Raw genomic sequence first — 10408 nt, 5'->3', positions numbered from 1 at the left:
CCACACATTTTTCAAGGCTCCCAAAATTTTCGCCCCCTCCCCCACCCTATGATCCACTTCCGCTTCCATGGTTCCATCCGCTGACAGATCCACTCCCAGATATCTAAAACACTTCACTTCCTCCAGTTTTTCTCCATTCAAACTCACCTCCCAATTGACTTGACCCTCACCCCTACTGTACCTAATAACCTTGCTCTTATTCACATTTACTCTCAACTTTCTTCTTCCACACACTTTACCAAACTCAGTCACCAGCTTCTGCAGTTTCTCACATGAATCAGCCACCAGCGCTGTATCATCAGCGAACAACAACTGACTCACTTCCCAAGCTCTCTCATCCCCAACAGACTTCATACTTGCCCCTCTTTCCAGGACTCTTGCATTTACCTCCTTTACAACCCCATCCATAAACAAATTAAACAACCATGGAGACATCACACACCCCTGCCGCAAACCTACATTCACTGAGAACCAATCACTTTCCTCTCTTCCTACACGTACACATGCCTTACATCCTCGATAAAAACTTTTCACTGCTTCTAACAACTTGCCTCCCACACCATATATTCTTAATACCTTCCACAGAGCATCTCTATCAACTCTATCATATGCCTTCTCCAGATCCATAAATGCTACATACAAATCCATTTGCTTTTCTAAGTATTTCTCACATACATTCTTCAAAGCAAACACCTGATCCACACATCCTCTACCACTTCTGAAACCGCACTGCTCTTCCCCAATCTGATGCTCTGTACATGCCTTCACCCTCTCAATCAATACCCTCCCATATAATTTACCAGGAATACTCAACAAACTTATACCTCTGTAATTTGAGCACTCACTCTTATCCCCTTTGCCTTTGTACAATGGCACTATGCACGCATTCCGCCAATCCTCAGGCACCTCACCATGAGTCATACATACATTAAATAACCTTACCAACCAGTCAACAATACAGTCACCCCCTTTCTTAATAAATTCCACTGCAATACCATCCAAACCTGCTGCCTTGCCGGCTTTCATCTTCCGCAAAGCTTTTACTACCTCTTCTCTGTTTACCAAATCATTTTCCCTAACCCTCTCACTTTGCACACCACCTCGACCAAAACACCCTATATCTGCCACTCTGTCATCAGACACATTCAACAAACCTTCAAAATACTCATTCCATCTCCTTCTCACATCACCGCTACTTGTTATCACCTCCCCATTTACGCCCTTCACTGAAGTTCCCATTTGCTCCCTTGTCTTACGCACCCTATTTACCTCCTTCCAGAACATCTTTTTATTCTCCCTAAAATTTACTGATAGTCTCTCACCCCAACTCTCATTTGCCCTTTTTTTCACCTCTTGCACCTTTCTCTTGACCTCCTGTCTCTTTCTTTTATACTTCTCCCACTCAATTGCATTTTTTCCCTGCAAAAATCGTCCAAATGCTTCTCTCTTCTCTTTCACCAATACTCTTACTTCTTCATCCCACCACTCACTACCCTTTCTAAACAGCCCACCTCCCACTCTTCTCATGCCACAAGCATCTATTGCGCAATCCATCACTGATTCCCTAAATACATCCCATTCCTCCCCGACTCCCCTTACTTCCATTGTTCTCACCTTTTTCCATTCTGTACACAGTCTCTCCTGGTACTTCCCCACACAGGTCTCCTTCCCAAGCTCACTTACTCTCACCACCTTCTTCACCCCAACATTCACTCCTCTTTTCTGAAAACCCATACTAATCTTCACCTTAGCCTCCACAAGATAATGATCAGACATCCCTCCAGTTGCACCTCTCAGCACATTAACATCCAAAAGTCTCTCTTTCGCACGCCTGTCAATTAACACGTAATCCAATAACGCTCTCTGGCCATCTCTCCTACTTACATAAGTATACTTATGTATATCTCGCTTTTTAAACCAGGTATTCCCAATCATCAGTCCTTTTTCAGCACATAAATCTACAAGCTCTTCACCATTTCCATTTACAACACTGAACACCCCATGCATACCAATTATTCCCTCAACTGCCACATTACTCACCTTTGCATTCAAATCACCCATCACTATAACCCGGTCTCGTGCATCAAAACCGCTAACACACTCATTTAGCTGCTCCCAAAACACTTGCCTCTCATGATCTTTCTTCTCATGCCCAGGTGCATATGCACCAATAATCACCCACCTCTCTCCATCAACTTTCAATTTTACCCATATTAATCGAGAATTTACTTTCTTACATTCTATCACATACTCCCACAACTCCTGTTTCAGGAGTATTGCTACTCCTTCCCTTGCTCTTGTCCTCTCACTCCCCAGACATTTCCAAACCACTCTTCCCCTTTACCCTTGAGCTTCGTTTCACTCAGAGCCAAAACATCCAGGTTCCTTTCCTCAAACATACTACCTATCTCTCCTTTTTTCACATCTTGGTTACATCCACACACATTTAGGCACCCCACTCTGAGCCTTCGAGGAGGATGATCACTCCCCGCGTGACTCCTTCTTCTGTTTCCCATTTTAGAAAGTTAATACAAGGAGGGGAGGATTTCCGGCCCCCCGCTCCCGTCCCCTCTAGTCGCTTTCTACGACACGCGAGGAATACGTGGGAAGTATTCTTTCACCCCTATCCCCAGGGATAATATACATATATATATACATATACACACACACACACACACACACACACACATATGCACATACACACACACACACACACACACATACATATATATACATATGAAAAATGTAAGAACAATTTAGAAACAAACTTTTAGCTTGAAATGAATGAAAAAAAAATGAATGTCACATAATGGTTCAACCTCTGGCTATGGAAAAGGAAATGTACAATTTATTCACACAAACGTCAATAGCAGTTCTCATCAATTTCACCACTGTGTCAATAAGCTTCAATGTCTAAGATACATTTTTCTCCAACTTCACTATTTTCTTGTCAAAAACACCATGCATGAAAACTATCACTCCATTAACACAACTATAAACATTTACTTCCCCTTTAAAAGTTCTGGGGAAGTCAGTCTCGATACACTGCGGCGAGGCGACGCGACGCTGACACAATCACTGTCACAATATCACTTCTGCCTCCTCAAGTCAATCTCTCAGCCACAGTGCAGGCCTTCATCGTCGAAATCGGTCTTCTTCCTCATTTGCCGAACCCGTCCTCCAGCGCACTCTCCACCCAGCACCTCGTCCACGTCCTCCAGCGCGCTCTCCACCCAGCACCTCGTATATATATATATATATATATATATATATATATATATATATATATATATATATATATATATATATATATACGTATATTTATCTATTCATTATGATTTATCGCTGTCTCCCGAGTTAGTGAGGTAGCGCAAGGAAACAGATGGCCCAACCCACCCACATACACATGTATATACAAACACGTCCACATACGCACATATACATACCTATACATCTCAACGTATACATATATATACACACATAGACATATGCATATATATATATATATATATATATATATATATATATATATATATATATATATATATATATATATATATATATATATATATATATATATATATATATATATTATCCCTGGGGATAGGGGAGAAAGAATACTTCCCACGTATTCCCTGCGTGTCGTAGAAGGCGACTAAAAGGGAAGGGAGCGAGGGGCTGGAAATCCTCCCCTCTCGTTTTTAGTTTTTCCAAAAGAAGGAACAGAGAAGGGGGCCAAGTGAGGATATCCCTCAAAGGCTCAGTCCTCTGTTCTTAACGCTACCTCGCTAACGCGGGAAGTGGCGAATAGTATGAAAAAGACATTGATATATGTATATGTATGCATATATATATATATATATATATATATATATATATATATATATATATATATATATATATATATATATATATATATATATATATATATATATATATATATATATATATATATATATATATATATATATATATATATATATGTGTGTGTGTGTGTGTGTGTGTCCTCTTGAATACATGTATCGCTTCCACCTTTCCTCATTAGTCATACATCATGCACATGGGTATGCTTTTACACTCCTCTAATAACGTTCATCTCTCGTGTGTGCACCTGTTTTCGTGCATTTGTTATAACTAGAAAACCACAAACCAAGAAAGTAAGCTGGTATCTTTAAGTTCTGGGTTTTGTATGACATGTATAGAGGCTGCAAGCTGTCTCGTTGTAGTACAAAAGGTAAGTCTCGTTGATTGTGAGGTTATACGAATATGAGAAGGAATGTCTCAGATACACACGATGCTAGAGTACATACATCCAGCAGGGCCTGTAGCTATCCTCTTATTTTCATGATTTTATCAAAACATATCCTTCGCCTTTGCATAATTTTGCAAGGATAAAATATCTTTTTGGTAAGATTTGGTGAATATATGTTATACTCGTAATATATATATATATATATATATATATATATATATATATATATATATATATAAGAGCAAGGTTATTAGGTACAGTAGGGTTGAGGGTCAAGTCAATTGGGAGGTGAGTTTGAATGGAGAAAAACTGGAGGAAGTGAAGTGTTTTAGATATCTGGGAGTGGATCTGGCAGCGGATGGAAACATGGAAGCGGAAGTGGATCATAGGGTGGGGGAGGGGGCGAAAATTCTGGGAGCCTTGAAGAATGTGTGGAAGTCGAGAACATTATCTCGGAAAGCAAAAATGGGTATGTTTGAAGGAATAGTGGTTCCAACAATGTTGTATGGTTGCGAGGCGTGGACTATGGATAGAGTTGTGCGCAGGAGGATGGATGTGCTGGAAATGAGATGCTTGAGGACAATGTGTGGTGTGAGGTGGTTTGATCGAGTAAGTAACGTAAGGGTAAGAGAGATGTGTGGAAATAAAAAGAGCATGGTTGAGAGAGCAGAAGAGGGTGTTTTGAAATGGTTTGGTCACATGGAGAGAATGAGTGAGGAAAGATTGACCAAGAGGATATATGTGTCGGAGGTGGAGGGAACGAGGAGAAGAGGGAGACCAAATTGGAGGTGGAAAGATGGAGTGAAAAAGATTTTGTGTGATCGGGGCCTGAACATACAGGAGGGTGAAAGAAGGGCAAGGAATAGAGTGAATTGGAGCGATGTGGTATACCGGGGTTGACGTGCTGTCATTGGATTGAATCAAGGCATGTGAAGCGTCTGGGGTAAACCATGGAAAGCTGTGTAGGTATGTATATTTGCGTGTGTGGACGTATGTATATACATGTGTATGGGGGTCCGTTGGGCCATTTCTTTCGTCTGTCTCCTTGCGGTACCTCGCAAACGCGGGAGACAGCGACAAAGCAAAAAAAAAAAAAAAAAAAAAAAAAAAATATATATATATATATATATATATATATATATATATATATATATATATATATATATATACATATATATATATATATATATATATATATATATATATATATATATATATATATATATATATATATATATATATATATATATATATATATATATATATATATATATATATATATATATATATATATTTGTCGAGAGTTAATGTCAGAAAGCTTTATTTGTCTTATGTGTACAAAGTATATATGTAACAAGTTTGTTGTATTAGTGAGTTATACTGTGTTATGTTGTATATGTTGTTCGCTTATTGAAGGTATTTTGGTGTACGACTCATATGTATTGCACAGGATTATGATCTTGGTGAAGTTAGTGACATTCATGATAAAGATTTGTGGTATTTATGAGTCATCTGGTAACATTTGGGTGTTATCAGTCTCTTATATGGTAACAGTTGGTGTTATCATGTTATCAGTCTCTTATATGGTAACAGTTGGTGTTATCAATTTCCTCTACGGTAAGTTTTACTTGTTATCTAAGTTGTGAGTGTTATCAGTTTATGATATAAGATATCAACATACGAAACAATCAAACAGATCCAGAGAGACATAATGCTTGACACTGACAGGCATATACAGATACACCGGTCGATAGACAGTTGATAGATAAACACTGATAGACAGTTAATAGATACACACTGATAGACAATTAATAGATACACACTGAGTTGAATTAATTCATGTGTTTTCTTGGTTGACAGGTCCGCTTGGAGTAGCGAACGTTCACGACGGTTCGTCTTGCTGTGAAGGTAGTGCGTCATCTTCCTCTTTGTCAGACGCTTGGTCAAGGCCAATACCGTTATCAGAGTCATATAGTCTTAGTTAGATCTTAGAGTCTTAGTTATTTATTATAGTCTTAGTCAGATTTTATAGTCTTAGTTAGGTCTTATGGTCTTAGTTAGGTCTTATAGTCTTAGTTAGGCATTATAGTCTTAGTCAGGTCTCATAGTCTTAGACAGGTCTTATAGTCTTAGTTAGGCATTATAGTCTTAGTCAGGTCTTATAGTCTTAGTTGGGCATTATAATCTTATTCACGTTTTATAGTCTTAGTTAGGTCTCATAGGTCTTAGATAGGTCTTATAGTCTTAGGTCTCATAGTCTTAGATAGGTCTTATAGTCTTAGTTAGGTATTATAGTCTTAGTCAGGTCTCATAGTCTTAGCTAAATCTCATAGTTTTAGTTAGATCTCATAGTCTTAGGTATCATAATCTTAGATAGGTCTTACAGTCTAAGTTAGGTCTTATAGTCTTAGTTAGGTATCATAGTCTTAGGTCTTATAAACTTAGTCAGGTTCTTAAAGTCTTAGTTAGGTCTTATAAACTTAGTCAGGTTCTTATAGTCTTAGTTAATTTCAATTATTCTTAGTGAGGTTATACATATAATCAAGAATGAGTCTTATAGTCTTACATAGGTCTTACATAAAGACGTACTTAGGTTTGAAAGTCTTGGTGAGGTCTTGCAGTCTTAGTCAGATCCCACAGTCCTGCCAGTGTTGAACATTTTAAGCTAGATCTTACAGTCATACCCATGTCTCATAGTCTCAGCCTGGTCTTATAGTCTTACCCAGGTCAAAGAGTTTTACTTAAGAGTTTACCGAATGGCTTCCAAGCGACGTCTCTTCATTGTATATAAACAGACTGTTATATTTCTCTCTTGTGTCTTCCCTGATAATGTGATTATTACACGAAAGTGCACTTGGGAACTTATCGTGTTTCATTTCATATATATATATATATATATATATATATATATATATATATATATATATATATATGTATATATATATATATATATATATATATATATATATATATATATATATATATATATATATATATATTTTTTTTTTTTTTTTTTTTTTTTTTTTTTTTATACTTTGTCGCTGTCTCCCGCGTTTGCGAGGTAGCGCAAGGAAACAGACGAAAGAAATGGCCCAACCCCCCCCATACACATGTACATACATACGTCCACACACGCAATATACATACCTACACAGCTTTCCATGGTTTACCCCAGACGCTTCACATGCCTTGATTCAATCCACTGACAGCACGTCAACCCCTGTATACCACATCGCTCCAATTCACTCTATTCCTTGCCCTCCTTTCACCCTCCTGCATGTTCAGGCCCCGATCACACAAAATCCTTTTCACTCCATCTTTCCACCTCCAATTTGGTCTCCCTCTTCTCCTCGTTCCCTCCACCTCCGACACATATATCCTCTTGGTCAATCTTTCCTCACTCATTCTCTCCATGTGCCCAAACCACTTCAAAACACCCTCTTCTGCTCTCTCAACCACGCTCTTTTTATTTCCACACATCCCTCTTACCCTTACGTTACTTACTCGATCAAACCACCTCACACCACACATTGTCCTCAAACATCTCATTTCCAGCACATCCATCCTCCTGCGCACAACTCTATCCATAGCCCACGCCTCGCAACCATACAACATTGTTGGAACCACTATTCCTTCAAACATACCCATTTTTGCTTTCCGAGATAATGTTCTCGACTTCCACACATTCTTCAAGGCTCCCAGAATTTTCGCCCCCTCCCCCACCCTATGATCCACTTCCGCTTCCATGGTTCCATCCGCTGACAGATCCACTCCCAGATATCTAAAACACTTCACTTCCTCCAGCCTTCTCTCCATTCAAACTCACCTCCCAATTGACTTGACCCTCAACCCTACTGTACCTAATAACCTTGCTCTTATTGACATTTACTCTTAACTTTCTTCTTCCACACACTTTACCAAACTCCGTCACCAGCTTCTGCAGTTTCTCACATGAATCCGCCACCAGCGCTGTATCATCAGCGAACAACAACTGACTCACTTCCCAAGCTCTCTCATCCCCAACAGACTTCATACTTGCCCCTCTTTCCAAAACTCTTGCATTTACCTCCCTAACAACCCCATCCATAAACAAATTAAACAACCATGGAGACATCACACACCCCTGCCGCAAACCTACATTCACTGAGAACCAATCACTTTCCTCTCTTCCTACACGTACACATGCCTTACATCCTCGATAAAAACTTTTCACTGCTTCTAACAACTTGCCTCCCACACCATATATTCTTAATACCTTCCACAGAGCATATATATATATATATGTATATATATATATATATATATATATATATATATATATATATATATATATATATATATATATATATATATATATATATATATATATATATATTATTAAAAAAGGGGGTGACTGTATTGTTGACTGGTTGGTAAGGTTATTTAATGTATGTATGACTCATGGTGAGGTGCCTGAGGATTGGCGGAATGCGTGCATAGTGCCATTGTACAAAGGGAAAGGGGATAAGAGTGAGTGCTCAAATAACAGAGGTTTAAGTTTGTTGAGTATTCCTGGTAAATTATATGGGAGGATATTGATTGAGAGGGTGAAGGCATGTACAGAGCATCAGATTGGGGAAGAGAAGTGTGGTTTCAGAAGTGGTAGAGGATGTGTGGATCAGGTGTTTGCTTTGAAGAATGTATGTGAGAAATACTTAGAAAAGCAAATGGATTTGTATGTAGCATTTATGGATCTGGAGAAGGCATATGATAGAGTTGATAGAGATGCTCTGTGGAAGGTATTAAGAATATATGGTGTGGGAGGCAAGTTGTTAGAAGCAGTGAAAAGTTTTTATCGAGGATGTAAGGCATGTGTACGTGTAGGAAGAGAGGAAAGTGATTGGTTCTCAGTGAATGTAGGTTTGCGGCAGGGATGTGTGATGTCTCCATGGTTGTTTAATTTGTTTATGGATGGAGTTGTTAGGGAGGTGAATGCAAGAGTTTTGGAAAGAGGGGCAAGTATGAAGTCTGTTGGGGATGAGAGAGCTTGGGAAGTGAGTCAGTTGTTGTTCGCTGATGATACAGCGCTGGTGGCTGATTCATGTGAGAAACTGCTGGTGACTGAGTTTGGTAAAGTGTGTGAAAGAAGAAAGTTAAGAGTAAATGTGAATAAGAGCAAGGTTATTAGGTACAGTAGGGTTGAGGGTCAAGTCAATTGGGAGGTGAGTTTGAATGGAGAAAAACTGGAGGAAGTGAAGTGTTTTAGATATCTGGGAGTGGATCTGGCAGCGGATGGAACCATGGAAGCGGAAGTGGATCATTGGGTGCGGGAGGGGGCGAAAATTCTGGGAGCCTTGAAGAATGTGTGGAAGTCGAGAACATTATCTCGGAAAGCAAAAATGGGTATGTTTGAAGGAATAGTGGTTCCAACAATGTTGTATGGTTGCGAGGCGTGGGCTATGGATAGAGGTGTGCGCAGGAGGATGGATGTGCTGGAAATGAGATGTTTGAGGACAATGTGTGGTGTGAGGTGGTTTGATCGAGTAAGTAACGTAAGGGTAAGAGAGATGTGTGGAAATAAAAAGAGCGTGGTTGAGAGAGCAGAAGAGGGTGTTTTGAAATGGTTCGGGCACATGGAGAGAATGAGTGAGGAAAGATTGACCAAGAGAATATATGTGTCGGAGGTGGAGGGAACGAGGAGAAGAGGGAGACCAAATTGGAGGTGGAAAGATGGAGTGAAAAAGATTTTGTGTGATCGGGGCCTGAACATGCAGGAGGGTGAAAGGAGGGCAAGGAATAGAGTGAATTGGAGCGATGTGGTATACCGGGGTTGACGTGCTGTCAGTGGATTGAATCAAGGCATGTAAAGCGTCTGGGGTAAACCATGGAAAGCTGTGTAGGTATGTATATTTGCGTGTGTGGACGTATGTATATACATGTGTATGGGGGTGGGTTGGGCCATTTCTTTCGTCTGTTTCCTTGCGCTACCTCGCAAACGCGGGAGACAGCGACAAAGCAAAAAAAAAATATATATATATATATATATATATATATATATATATATATATATATATATATATATATATATATATATATTTTGCCGCTGTCTCCCGCGTTTGCGAGGTAGCGCAAGGAAACAGACGAAAGAGATGGCCCAACCCACCCCCATACACATGT

The 10408-nt window shown here is 39.3% G+C and overlaps 1 protein-coding gene across 1 annotated transcript in view; it reads left to right on the top strand.

Annotated features, from left to right (window-relative positions):
- The first annotated feature begins 6067 nt into the window (after window positions 1–6067).
- The window catches only part of Fbxl7 (F-box and leucine-rich repeat protein 7), a 342295-nt gene continuing 337954 nt past the window's right edge, over window positions 6068–10408 (top strand). The window contains exon 1 of the mRNA XM_071675481.1: window positions 6068–6160. The gene's annotated coding sequence lies outside the window, so the exon portion shown is untranslated. The remainder of the gene's footprint in view (window positions 6161–10408) is intronic.

Source organism: Panulirus ornatus, chromosome 2 (assembly GCF_036320965.1).
Source record: "Panulirus ornatus isolate Po-2019 chromosome 2, ASM3632096v1, whole genome shotgun sequence".
In the NCBI taxonomy this organism is placed as follows: domain Eukaryota; kingdom Metazoa; phylum Arthropoda; class Malacostraca; order Decapoda; family Palinuridae; genus Panulirus; species Panulirus ornatus.
Note: the sequence above shows the minus strand (reverse complement) of the source record. Positions and strands in the feature narration are given on the sequence as shown.